Source organism: Dioscorea cayenensis, chromosome 6 (genome assembly GCF_009730915.1).
Source record: "Dioscorea cayenensis subsp. rotundata cultivar TDr96_F1 chromosome 6, TDr96_F1_v2_PseudoChromosome.rev07_lg8_w22 25.fasta, whole genome shotgun sequence".
Lineage (NCBI taxonomy): Eukaryota > Viridiplantae > Streptophyta > Magnoliopsida > Dioscoreales > Dioscoreaceae > Dioscorea > Dioscorea cayenensis.
The window spans coordinates 11,431,149-11,444,246 of NC_052476.1; the positions used below are offsets into that span (position 1 = coordinate 11,431,149).

Consider the following 13,098-nt stretch of genomic DNA (forward strand, 5'->3'; position numbering starts at 1 on the left):
TCTTAGCCATAACTTGAAAGCATGATGAGCAAAGTCTCTTGAGGGTAGAGGGTGTACTAGCGGGCTTCGGACAACCAAACAATTGATTTCATCCAAACTCCCTTGGCTCATGTACATCTCCAACAGTCTTGTAGCTGTTTCGGTAGGCGTCTTTGAGCCCTCTTTATTTTTGGAGCACCTTCTTCAAGATTCCCCGGGGTAGATGTTTCCTCTCCGGTCACACCAAGCATCAGTACTTCTTCATTGCTCTCCTCTTGGTCGAACAAACCTTCATATGGGATCCGGAGTTAAACATTTCCTGCATATATTCATCAACAATCTCATCAGTAGTGTCTAGAAAATACAAAGTATCATCAAAATCGAGAGAATGCCGCATGGCTTCAGCAAGGCGGTAAGTGAGCTTATTGTCTCCCAACCCTCAAATATGAGCTCTCCATCGATCCATGTCAATCAATGCTTTTGGAAGTCCGCAAGAACGGTCTCCCAAGTATCAAAGGGTACCTCCGCATCCTCATCGACATCTAGTACTACAAAGTCTACCAGAAAAATATACTTGTCCACCTTGACAAGCACGTCTTCAATGATGTCTCTCGGATGTCTGTACCATTCGATCCGCTAGATGGTAAAGTCATCCGAGTAGGCCTAGGCTCACCCAAACCTAGCTTTTGGAAAAAATAGTGTATGGCATGACATTAATACTCGCTCCTGAATCCGCCAATGCCATTTACTCACCTAGAGTTGCCAATGTTACACGGAATGATGAAGCTTCCCGGGTCTTTCTTCTTGTTCGGCATGTTCTTTTTGCAACATCGCCGAACATGAACCATCTAAACATCACTAAAGTACTCTCCTCCAACTTTCCATCTTGTTAGTCAACAGATCTTTCAAGGAACTATCCCATACTTAGGCATTTGAGCCAAATGCCTCAACAAAAGGAATATTGATGTGGACTTGCTTGAACAAACTCGAGGAACTTATTGTACTGTTCATCCCCTTGGTCATTCTTCAAATGTAGAGGGATAAGGATTCTGGCGAAAGGTGGGGTACCACTCTTTCTCCTTGCTTGCCCCTTGTCAACCTCCCGACTGAGTCTGTCTTTTCGATTCTCACCGGAAGCCCCTGTTTGAAATCCAAGCGCTCGGGTCGTCAAGTAATACCACTGCATGACAGGAGTCATATTCCCTGGGGTCCCAAGAGCTACTATTACTCCCCCTAGATGACACTGTCTAGTCTACCAAATATAGGACTAAAACAAGATAAGGAAAATAACAAAGAGAAAACTATAAACACAAGGACTAAGGCTCACCACATAAACATACTAAGGAAGCAAGTAACAATGGAAGTGCGAGGTCCCCGGGCGAGGATCCCCTCGGGACTACTAAAGCTAGATGGATGCTAGAATTACAAAGGCAACGGTGGTTGGACCAAGAGACATCCAAAAATAGATCACCCCGATGGTCACGGCGGTAATCCCTAATCCAATAAGAGTATTGGCTCGGAATCTCTTCCGACCAAATCCTCCTACGATCGCATTACAATTAGGGGATCTCAAATTAGGGCCGAAACTCAACCTAGGTACAGCCCTAATAGTTGGAGGGGTATGAAATACCCAATGGTCATGGTGTATTCATACATATATCCCTTCCAAGCTTGGTGAGTCTAACACTAGGGCAATGGTCATGCAACCTAGTATTGTCTAAGTATGGATATACAGAGTTCTCATGCATACCCAAGCATTCAAAAGCACCAAACAAGGATCACAAACCACACAAATACCATAAATGTAAATCAAAGCATCTATACAAGCAAGTTCATCCCAAGGTTCACCGGATGCCCGGTGACCTTGGGAGTCTAGTTCGTCATCAACAAAGGAGCAAGTGTAGAAGATAAGAGATACAAAGAAAAGCTCATAACAAACTCCCCTAAGATGAAGACTAGAAGGTGGTGATGAGAACTCGTCGGATCCGCGCCGGCGAGCTCCTAGATCGTTTTCCTTGAGTGTAACCTTCTTCTCCCTTCGATTTGCCCCTCAGATCTGCCTTCTCCCGCAGCCTTGAAGCTCTAGAGGATGATGGTGGAGAGTGGTGGCCAAAAGTCCCTTAATTGATGCCCTAACAAGCCTTATATATGCCCAGATCCCGATCGGTAAACGGGTCAGTATACCGGCCGTATGCCGACCCCTCGAGAATTTCAGTTTTCTGCTGAGAAGCCCACGATGAGTTACAGTTACTGCTACAGTGAATTGCTACAGTAACGCTGCTACAGTGATCCCGGTCCGAAAACGCCGCTTTGTTGCTGAATTCATCCCTAATCGCGTCGCCGAGGCCCCAAGGCTTCAAATGGGCCTGAAATGTAAAAATAACACAATTTAAACCAAAAGGGCATCGATTCAACAAATAAATATAAAGAATCATACAAAACAAATACATGCAGAATACGTACTTTTAGACGTTTATCATACATCCCCACACCTAAGCGTTTGCTTGTCCCCAAGCAAACAAACATGAAGAACAAAGGGAAAGAAGATAAACGGCTAAAAGTGCGACCTCAAGCTCAAAGTAAAGGACTAGACAAGCACGACTGGACAGAAATCAAGGAGTGAGCTGTTCAATGAATAGTGAAGTATTAATAGTTCTATCTCATCTAAAGTGCTCCTGTGAGTGTGTGATAACCCCCACCTTGACCTCTACACCCTGGATTACCCCAGGATGCCTATTCGCCCCACACATAATGATAATGGCATTAAGATGCTAAAGGCACCCTCAATACTCAATTAAGAGTCCTCTGGTTCCTAGATAAAACTCTAACTTTCAAATGACTATGCAGCAAGCTTCAAGGGAACAAAAGAGATACTTTATTTCTTTCACACATATATACAAGCATACACACTTTTTCTTTTTCTTGGGTCCGCCTAACATAGACTGCACAGAAAATAATCTTTCAGATGAATGCACATGCTGGTTAGGCACAAGAGTCACCCACTTACTCAATTACAGTCTACATAGACGCATTCATGCTTAAAAACTTATAAAGCAGAGGAATACTGACATAGACCCCCCTTTTTTTTTTCACATGTACAAACTGTATCTCATGTCCCTTGTAAAGACTTGCTACAATAGTACACTTTAAGGTAGAGAAACAATAAAGGAACACAAAAGCTCTTAAAAGTGCATTGAAGATAGAATTTAACAAATTAATGCCCAAGTCAAAATTATGGGTAGGTTGGAGTGTACAAGGTAGAAGTGCTCATGAACATGTATATAGGTGCACTAGAGATGATACAGAACTACATTCAAGCACAAATAAAGTACAACTCACAACTATCATTCTACCAAGCTAGGAAGTCCTTAACAATAAAATCATAGCTATCATAGGTAATCAAGCATGCAAATGCAAACATTTTCAAAGTTCACAGAACTCCACCCCCCACTTAAAGATGCACATTGCCCTCAATGTGCCTAATCAGTAGAATGCAACAAGATAGACAATAAAAACATAGTAAGAGGGTTTCGTGAACTTCCCCGAGTCTCAAAGCATGAGTCTTGAAGTCCATGAGATCGAGGTGACCACCAAAGATCATGGTAGATGATGGAGGAAGAAAGTGTGCTTGATGTCCTAATTCCACCCTGCAAGGTAGAAAAGAACATCACCTCAAGGCATCTAATCACACACCCATCAAAACAAACACGATAAACAACTAACAACACAAAAAGCAAACAAAACATAGAGGTAAAAGAAAACAAAACAAAAAAAGAATGTCCATGTGATGCAAGTGGAGATCATCTAACCAAGTTACAAGCAAAGTGGGCATCAAAAGAATGAAGAAAATCAAGAAAATGCCCAGTGCTACAGTGATTTCGGAAAAATTTTGCAAGCACTTTGCTTGTAAAAGTAGCCAAAAATTTTACAAATCAAGAAAAACACATTGATAATCATTAAGCATTCACAAACCAACAAAAATCCAAGAGATTTCACCCACAAGAACAAGAAGAACTCAAGGGTAGAGTGAGAGGTCAAACCCTTGCCCTAGAGTAAGATGGGTGGATTAATTGGTTGGATCCGGCCAAAAACTTGCTCAAACTCCAAATTTTTGTTACTAAAATGGAAAAGAGGAGGAGAAGAGCAAACTAGAGCAAAAAAAATGATGAAAAACGGTGGAGAAATGAGGGAGAAACGGTTAGAAGAATGGGGAAGAAGAATGAATAGTAGCAGTCTCAAAACCCCACATATAATGCCCTCACTCGGGTAGTCTTGAGGGGCATCCTTGCGGCCGCAAGGATGGTCCTCAAGACTCTCTGGATGAGTCCCGAGGGGCATCCTTGCGGCCGCAAGGATGGTCCTCGGGATTTTCCTGACACACAACAACTTTTCTCCACACTTTGCACATTTCGCACACTTCGCTTATGGATCAAACCTTGAAAATCAAAGCCGGAAACATCGAATAAACACTTAAAACATCAACAAGAATGCATCAAGAACAAGAATTAATCAAAGATCACATGGCAAACAAAATAATACAAAGGCTAATGAACTAAGAAAAAAATGATGAAAAACACAACTAAAAGCCAAACCACACTAAAAACACAAGTTAAGCAAAAACAACACAAATGAGAAAAAAAGACTACAAGAAATGTAAAGGAACTTGGGTTGCCTCCCAAGAAGCGCTTGTTTAACGTCATTAGCTCGACGTACCTCTTTCTTACCTAGGGAGGCTTGAAAAATAGTGTGTTCATCCCGGCTTGAGGGTTGCATAAGAACTACCAAGAAATATGAAACTTACTAACAAGTTGCCTGACTTGGTTCTCAAGTGCTTGGATTGACGTTTGAACACTCTTTTAGTCACGTAACAAGCTCATCAAGTTTCTTTTTCATTATCGTAAAATGTAGCTCTGTGCCGATCATAAACCTTGCTAGAATATCTTCAGTGGTGAAAATTCTTTTTGGTTGTTGTTGGGGCTGAAATTGAGAAACTTGGGGTTGATATGGACCCAATTGTTGTGGATAAGTTGGGGTTGCTCTCATGGCCAAAAAATTTTTCAACCTTTCTTCAAGTGCATAGGTATTCGCGGTGCTCATGCGTATTTGTTGCTCAAGTGCATAGATTTTTGAGGCCAAGAGCTTTTCTTGAAAATCCAGGGCCGTATCATTTGGGCATGCTCTCTTGGCATTTAATTCTTCCATTTCTTTCTCAAGTGCATACATCTTAGCACCCAATAATTTTCCTTGAAAATCCAGGGGATGGAATCACTTTGGTATGCTCTCTTGGCATCTAATTCTTCCATTTTCTCTCTCAAGTGCATACATTTTAGCGTAAAAAGTTTTTCTTTCAAAGTCCATGGCCCCTATGTAAATAGATAAAAACTAACAAAAATAAGCTATCACAGAAAACACGAAAGAAACAAAATAAGTAAATATGCACAAAATTGTAAATGACACATACAAAGACAAATATTCACAACGACAAAGATAAATAACTAGAGCAGTTGAGCTAAAGGTTTTCCTAGCATTCTTGGAGTTCCCGGCAGCGGTGCCAAAAACTTGATTGAAATCCACAAGCCTTACGGGTGCGTCAAGTATTGCCCTATCGTGACACGAGGGTCGTATTCCACAGGGTCCCCAAGAGCTGCTATTACTCCCCTAGATGACACCTGTCTAGTCTACCAAATATAGGATTAAAACAAGATAAGGAAAATAACAAAAAAAAAAAGAAACTATAAACACAAGGACTAAGGCTCACCACACAAGCATACTAAGGAAGCAAGTAACAATGGAGTCGCGAGGTCCCGGGCGAGGATCCCCTTGGGACTACTAAAGCTAGATGGATGCTAGAATTACAAAGACAGCGGTGGTTGGACCAAGAGACATCCAAAAATAGATCACCCGATGGTCATGGCGGTAATAGCTAATCCAATAAGAGTATTGGCTCGGAATCTCTTCCCGACCAAATCCTCCCTACGATCGCATTACAATTAGGGGATCTCAAATTAGGGCGCGAAACTCAATCTAGAGTACAGCACTCATGGTTGGAGGGGTATGAAATACCCAATGGTCATGGTGTATTCATACATATATCCCTTCCAAGCTTGGTGAGTCTAACACTAGGGCAATGGTCATGCAACCTAGTATTGTCTAAGTATGGATATCTGAGTTCTCATGCATACCCCAAGCATTCAAAAGCACCAAACAAGGATCACAAACCACACAAATACCAAAAATGTAAATCAAAAGCATCTATACAAGCGAAGTTCATCCCAAGGTTCACCGGATGCCCGGTGACCTTGGGAGTCTAGTTCAGTCATCAACAAAGGAGTAAGTGTAGAAAGATAAGAGATACAAAGAAAAGCTCATAACAAACTCCCCTAAGATGAAGACTAGAAGGTGGTGATGAGAACTCATCGGATCTGCGCCCGGGCGAGCTCCTCAGATCGTTTTTCCTTGAGTATAACCTTCTTCTCCCTTCGATTTGCCCCTCAGATCTGCCTTCTCCCGCAGCCTTGAAGCTCTAGAGGATGATGGTGGAGAGTGGTGGCCAAAAGTCCCTTAATTGATGCCCCTAACAAGCCTTATATATGCCCGTGATCCCGATCGGTAAACGGGTCGATATACCAGCGTATGCCGACCTCTCGGGAATTTCAGATTTCTGCTGAGAAGCCCGCGATGAGCTACGGCGATCGCTAGATGAATCGCTACATTAAAAGCTGCTGCAGGTGATGTGCTCATGAGTGATCCCGGACCGAAACGCCGCTTTGTTGCTGAATTCATCCCCTAATCGCGTCGCCGAGGCCCCAAGGCTTCAAATGGGCCTGAAAATGTAAAAATAACACAATTTAAACCAAAAGGGCATCGATTCAACAAATAAATATAAAGAATCATACAAAACAAATACATGCAGAATACGTACTTTTAGACGTTTATCACCTCCCTTCAACCTCACGACCTCTTCTCAAAGCGATCGCCTTCACATGTTCTCTCGGGTTGGTTTCCGTGTTGCTTGGTAAACTCTCATGTGGCCTTTTGGAAAGAGATTTCGCAATTTGCCCCACTTGATTTTCAAGGTTGTGCAAGGAGGCGGTGTGATTGCGAAGTGTAGCCTCGACTGATTCAAACCTTGTATTTGCCGATTGAACAAATCTAGCCAAGTGCTTCTCCAAATCCGTCATTCGGGTTTCCAAGCCAGAAATTCTGTTTTTCCACTTGAGGGGCTTGTTGTTGTTGTTGTTGTTGGAACCCCGATGGCCCCATGGTCTTCTGTGGGCCTTGATTACTCCATGAAAAGTTGGGATGATTCTTCCAACCTGAATTGTAGGTGTTGCTGTATGGATTCCCTTGAGGTCTCCTTCCACTACCTACAAAGTTGACATTCTCAACTGAAGAAACATCACCAATGACGATTGGGCAATCGGAGGGAGCATGTCCTCCACCACAACCGGTGCAATTGGTTACGGCCGCAACTCTATTGAAGCTATAAGATCTAGCTTCTTACTCAAACTCTCCACTTTGGCCGCCAATGAAGTTACCGCATCAATTTCATGGAGACCGGCCACCTTTTTTTCTTCTCCCTCGCGTTCCACTTTGGTAGCTATTTAACCCCATTTCCTCAATCAATTGAGCTGAGCCTCGTCGGGGGTCTTGCTACCTAAGGTACCTCACTCGCCGCATCCAAGAGTTGTCTTGTACCGCGATTCAACCCATTGTAGAAGGTTTGAACAATCATCCACTCCGGAAATCCGTGTTACGGACACTTTCGCAGGAGTTCCTTGAACCGTTCCCATGTCTCAAATAGAGATTCCAATTCCAATTTCATAAAGGATGAGATCTCATTCCTAAGCTTGGCTGATTTTCTGGGAGGGAAATAACGTGCTAGAAAAGCTTCTACCATCTCCTCCCATGTAGTGATTGATGCCCTAGGCAATGAGTGTAGCCACTGCTTTGCTTTCCCCTTTAAGGAAAATGGGAAGGCTCTCAATTTGATGGCATCATCCGTCACACCATTGATCTTCAGCATGTCACACACCTCGAGGAAGCTCTCTATGTGACTGTTTGGATCCTCATCAGCCAAACCGTTGAATTGGGCAGACTGCTACAACATATCGATGAATGCCGGCTTTAGCTCGAAATTCGAGTCAGTAATTGGGGGCGCACAATACTCGATTGTGTCCCTCAACATCGAAGGTCCGCATAATCGGATGAGTGTCCGTTCTTGCACATTACATTCCAACATGTTGTCGGATCCTTCTACTTCCAAATCACTGGATTAAGTCATTCTCGTACAGGTTCTTTCCGTTTCCTTCGAAGTGTACATTCAAGCTAAAGGTCTCCTTCAATCAATATTAATGGATTTCCTCGGGTCATAACCTGGAGCTACACCAAAAGTAAAGAAAAAGAAAATCAGAATGATGATAGAATAAGAAGATATGAAATAGAATGAAGGGTAAATAGCTAAGAAAACAAAGTGCAAAGTATCTCTAAACTCCTAGTCCCCGGCAACTACGCCAAAAACTTGACAAGGTACCCTTGCTTATATCCCACAAGTGCGGGCTTGTCGAAGTAATAATCCCGGTGGCGGGTCAAAATCCACAGGGAGTAGGGGTGAAAAATACTTAATTTGATTCTTAGCTATGTGGAATATCAATAGTGATAAGTGTGAAATTGATTCAATTCTCAACAATAAAAACAATAAGTGAAAGAGCAAAAGTAAGAAGAGGGTAAGGCAATCGATAAAGAATGGGGTACTCGAATAATGCTTCACCTAGGATGATCACTTCAAGTGCAAGAACTCTCTATTATGCTTCCTAATCAATGCAATGGTGAGTCGTGGAAATCCTTACATACATAGTCCCAAATCTAAGGTCAACTATGCTAACTCTATACATGTCCCGGAGGAGAAATCGAACAATCTCAACACCTCGCACTCGCATAAAGTTGCAATGAGCTCTAGGGATTCCAAGTGATAAATCTCTTCCAAAATATAGACCTACCCCTTTGGTCCAGGTGGAAGGGCCCTAGCCACAATTAAGCCCTAGATACTAAGATCCTCTCAACGCTTCACTCCAATGCATGCGCAACTAGGCCCTAGTGGAGGTTCATCCCTTAGACCATTCACTCTATTATGGCCGCAAAGAACTCGAGGAACGGAGGTAGAATCTATCACGTCGGAGAGAAAAGGGAACGCTACTATACCTCTCGACTCATCCTCTCAACCCTCTCCAACCTAGCTTTGTCTAACGCTAGTGGTGTGTCACTCACTCACAAGGTTACCAACAAGAACTCTCAACCCTAGTGTCACTCTAGGGGAAATGTTCATTTAATCAAGCATTCAAGGTTGGAACTCACAATAAACATCAATTTATTGAAAGCATAATAAAGAAGTTCAATGAAATGAATACATCCTAGGGTTCACAATCATCCAAGTACCGCTAGAGGGTTTAGCTCTCCATGGAGCTTAGTATAATCAAAGAAATCGAATGTAAAAAGCAATGAATCCATAAAAGAAACCCCCTCGATGGTCGTGTTGATGGTCTTGTGGAAAGTCCTCTACTACGTCGTCCAAGGATTCCTTCGTCCGGGTATAGGATACGCCTCGATGGAAGCTCCCCTACCAACCTTCTTCCTAATGGAATCACGATGTCGAGACATAGAACCCCTCCAAAACCTTGGCAAAATATCCCTCGAAACCCTAGCCGAAGCTCTCTCACAAGTTGGGGAAAAGATGGAGAAAAGAATACCAAAATCGGGGCTGAATCGCCTTTAAATAGGGCTTGAATCGGGCAACTCCACGGGCGTGGACGATACACGCGCCCGTGCGGAATTTCCACATGAGCGTCGATAATTTCCACATGCCCGTGTGGATTCTCTGTTTCTCTGATTTCTCGGCCGGCTGTGAACAATGTTGCTACAGTAATTGCTACGGTGTTACTGCAGTGCTCTGCTACAATCTTCGACCTGATTAACTTCCTAATTCCATACTTTCATCGGGGTAACGCAAACGGGCACACGTTCACATCGTGAATCACCTTCTTAATTAATGATGTACATGTTGGCGGGGCTCTTGTTCTTATATGCATAAGTCGGAATGCTCGAACGTGACTGCCTTTGTGACCCTCAAATAGATGTGCTCACTCGAATCGCGAGGAGGTTGGCACACACTCTAGCATCTCACACCGACCCTATGTCTTCGCGTTTGAACCTTAACAAGATCTCCTCCAAAATAGGTGCATTATGATCCACATTGGCCCATTTCCTTCATACACGACCTCACAACCCTACCGCGTAAAAGTAACATAAAAACACACATATTAATGTAGAAAACTGAGGAAAGTAATGCTCAACATAAGGAATGAATGCTTCACCTTCATATCGCACAAGCACTTATCAGTGAGTCGAGATGTACAGGAGCGTCCCATTTCCCCTCCGACGTGATAGATTCTACCTCCGTTCCTCGAGTTCATTGTGGCCATAATAGAGTGAATGGTCTAAGGGATGAATCTCCAGCGGGGGCCTAATTGCGCGTGCAACGGAGTGAAGCGTTAAGGGATCTTAGTATCTAGGGCTTAATTGTGGTTTTGGGACCTTCCACTGGACCAAATGGTTAGGGTCTATAATTAGGAAGAGATTTATCACTTGGAATCCCTAGAGCTCATTGCAACTTTATTCGAGTCGCGAGGTTGAGAGGTTATTTAATCTCTCCTCCGGGACATGAATAGAGTTAGGCATAGTTGACCTTAGATTTGGGACTATGTATGTAAGGATTTCCATGACTCACGATTGCATTTATTAGGAAGCATAATAGAGAGTTCTTGCACTTGAGCGATTATCCTAGGGTGAAGCATCATCCGAGTACCCCGATCTTTATCGATTGCCTTACCTCCTCCTTACTTTTGCTCTCTTACTTGTTGCTTTTAATTGTTGAGAATTGAATCATTGTCACACCTATCATTGTTGATATTCCACATAGCTAAGAATCGAATTAAGTGTCTTTACTCCCTACTCCCTCGTGGATTCGATACCGCTCACCGGGATTATTACTTCGACAAACCCGTGCACTTGCGAGGATATACGCAAGGGATCTTGTCAAGTTTTTTGGCGCCCTGTTGCCGGGGAGCTAGGCGTTTAGAGATACTTTGCACTTTGTTTTCTTAGCTATTTCACCACACATTCTAATTCATATCTTCTTATTCTATTATCATTATGATTATCTTTTTCTTTCTTTTTGGTGCAGCTCCGGTTATGACCCGAGGGAATCCATTCATATTGATTGAAGGAGACCACGAGCTTGAGCGTAAACTTAGAAGAAAAGGGAAAGAACACTGTGCAAGAACGAGCATAATCCGAGTGATTTGGAAGTAGAAGGATCCGAAAACATGGCGAGAGCAAAATGAGCAACAACGAACACTATCCGATTATGCGGACCTTCGGTGTTGGGGACATAATCGAGTATTATCGTCCCCCAATTACAGTTTCGGAACTTGAGCTAAAGCCGGCGATTCATCCATATCTCTGCAGCGATCCGCTGCAATTAAGCGGTTTTGGCCGATGAGGATCCAAAGCGGTCACATAGAGAGCTTCCTCGAGGGTGTGCGACATCGTTTGAAGATAAATGGTGTGACAGATGATGCCATTAGATTCAGAGCCTTCCCATTTTCCTTAAAGGGGAGAGCAAAGTGGTGGCTACACTCATTACCTAGAGCATCAATCACTAAATGGGAGGAGATGGTAGAAGCTTTTCTAGCCCGTTATTTCCCTCCTGAAAAATCAGCAAAGCTTAGGAATGAGATTTCATCTTTTGTGCAGTTGGAATTGGAGTCTCTATTTGAGACATGGTAAAGGTTCAAGGAACTCTGCGAAAGTGTCCCAACACGGATTACCGGAGTGGATGATTGTTCAAACCTTCTACAATGGTTTGAACCCGAGTACAAGGCAACTCTTGGATGCGGCAGGAGGTACCTTAGGTAGCAAGACCCCCGATGAGGCTCATCAATTGATTGAGGAAATAGGGTTAAATAGCTACGGTGGAATTCTAGGGAGAAGAAAAAAATGTGGCGGTCTCGATGAAATTGATGCGGTAACTTCATTTAGCGACCCAAGTGGAGAGTTTGAGTAGAAGCTAGATCTTATAGCTTGAATAGAGTTGCTGCCATGACCAATTGTACGGTTGTGGTAGAGGACATGCTTCCTCCGATTGCCCAATCGTCATTGGTGATGTTTCTTTAGTTGAGAACGTTGACTTTGTAGGTAATGGCATGAGACCTCAAGGGAATCCATACAACAACACCTACAATTCAGGGTTGGAAGAATCATCCCAATTTTTCATGGAGTAATCAAGGACCACGAAGACCATGGGGCCATCGGGTTTCCAACGACGACGAACAAGCCCCTCAAGTGGAAAAATGCAAATTTCAGGGGCTTGGAAACCCGAATGACGAGTTTGGAGAAGCACTTAGCTAGATTTGTTCAATCGGCAAATACAAGGTTTGAATCGGGTCGAGGCTACACTTCGCAATCATACCGCCTCCTTGTACAACCTTAAAAATCGGTGGGGAGCAAATTGCAAAATCTCTCTTGAAAGGCCAGCGACCGTCCGAATATGCGTGTATGTACCGCAAGTGCACGGGTGTCGAGTAATAATTACCCCGTGAGTGGGTAGTCGAATCCACGAGGAACGGAGTATTAGTATTAACCAATTCTTAGTTATCTAGTCAAAATCAATCGATATGATGAAATGAACTAATTGTAAAGAGAATTAATAAGCAAACAAAGCGAGCAAGAAAAGCGAGTAAAGGAGATCTCAATCAATAAAGATGAGGTATCCGGGCAATGCTCCCCCTAGGATCTAACATGAAACTCACGATTCACTAAATGCATCTAAACCGAGTCTAATGAGTCGAGGTAATCCAAGAACAACGAGGTTCTTGCCTCCAAGCCACCGGTACTAGTCCCCTAAGGTCCCGTGAGAAATCACTCAATCTCAACACCTCACACCCCATATGACCACAATACGCTCTAGGGACACCTAAGAGTGAAACCGATTCCTAAAAATAGATCCAACCCTAATTCCCGGCGAAGGATCTCTAACCCCTACAAGGTCCGGCAGAGAAATCT

The 13,098-nt window shown here is 43.2% G+C and overlaps 2 non-coding genes across 2 annotated transcripts; one reads left to right on the plus strand and one right to left on the minus strand.

Annotated features, from left to right (window-relative positions):
• Nucleotides 1–7,724: 7,724 nt before the first annotated feature.
• On the plus strand, nt 7,725–7,831 carry LOC120264074. Its single transcript, XR_005537254.1, has one exon. It is a non-coding gene; the product is annotated as a small nucleolar RNA R71 (small nucleolar RNA).
• A 3,926-nt stretch (nt 7,832–11,757) lies between these two features.
• LOC120264147 lies at nt 11,758–11,862 on the minus strand. The gene has a single exon (XR_005537321.1). It is a non-coding gene; the product is annotated as a small nucleolar RNA R71 (small nucleolar RNA).
• Nucleotides 11,863–13,098: the final 1,236 nt, after the last annotated feature.